The sequence below is a fragment of the Myotis brandtii genome, unplaced genomic scaffold (genome assembly GCF_000412655.1).
Source record: "Myotis brandtii unplaced genomic scaffold, ASM41265v1 scaffold1579, whole genome shotgun sequence".
NCBI lineage: Eukaryota > Metazoa > Chordata > Mammalia > Chiroptera > Vespertilionidae > Myotis > Myotis brandtii.
Genome location: NW_005355750.1, coordinates 260,590 through 262,057, shown reverse-complemented (window position 1 = coordinate 262,057; position 1,468 = coordinate 260,590).

The following is a 1,468-nucleotide window of genomic DNA, read 5'->3' as shown; positions in this document are numbered from 1 at the left end:
GGGCGTGTATTAACTATACTCATTCTTGTAATCTTCATAAATTGTAGTAGGTCATTGGGATTAGAAGGTAGCCAGGGCTTCTCCCAGTGTAATATACATGGCCATTGGTCATAGGAAAATGATAAAAACAATGAAAAGTAAAGTATACCCACCAAAATTATGAGATTTTACTTCTGATGCATGGTGTCAATGAAGCCACAATAGAGAGATGGCTGCTATAATTTTTGGTGATAAAAATTAGGAAAATTTAAGGAAGAGAGAGTTAGGACAAGCTTCACCACCCAGATTTGGGAGGGTTCCAGGGTTTATGGATTGGGTGCTCAAAAAGCAGCCAGGAGTTGGTGAACAGATTTTCAGAGTGTTTAGACTTAGGGAGAAAAGTAGCAATCATTTCAAATGATCTATGTTGCTTATGAATGAGCCTTTTGTGAGGGGGTGATAATGGAAGATATACCATTCCAGGGTATGCAACAAAAACCAGAAAACTTCTCTGCTTAGTAGTAACTATGACAAAGCAGCAGAATATCTTGATAAATAAAGACCAAGAAGATTTATTGTTAACAGACTTTCACTACAAAAAATGGTAAAGGAAATTCTTTAGGCTGGAGGTAAATGATAGAGATGGATACAGTTCTATAGGAAGTAATAATTAGAAAACATATAAGAAACTATGAAAGGTCATATTTTCCTCTTAATTTCTACAAAAAATATATGACTATTTGAGGCAAAAATCATAAAGATGTAGTATAGTCATCAAAATCCATGTGAGATATAATACATATGACAGCAATAGCACCAAGGATGGAAGTAAGTAGAACCACATTGTTGCGAAGTTCTTACATTTTACTTGATATAGTACAATATTACATAATACATAAGGAGACTATGATAAGATAATGGTGCATATTCTAATGCCTAGAGAAACCACTAAATATTGATGTAAAGATATATAGCTAAAAAGCCAGTAGAGAAATTAAAACAGAATATAAAATATATTAAATTAACTTAAAAGAAGGTAGAAAGAGATGAACAAAAGAGATATAGCACAAATAGAAAATAGAGAGCAAAATGGTAGTGCTAAATCCAACCATATTATAATTATACCAGAGGCCTGGTGCACGGAAAGGGGGGGGGGGGGGGGGGGGGGGGTCGTTGGCCTGTGGGGATCAGGCCGAAAACGGCTCTCCAATATCCCCTGAGGGGTCCGGATTATAAGAGGGAAGTTCTTGGGTGACGCACCCTGGAATTGGGCTACCTCCTCTCTAGTTCCAGGTGCATCACCCAAGAACTGAGAACCACAGCTTCCAAGTCACTGCAGCTTGGCAGCTCCTGCATTGAGCATCTGCCCCCTGGTGGTCAGTGTGCCTCATAGCTATCGGTTGGATGGTCAAATGGTCAGATGGTCACTTAGGCTTTTATATATATACTAGAGGCGCGGTGCACAAAAATTTGTGCACTTAGGGGGGAC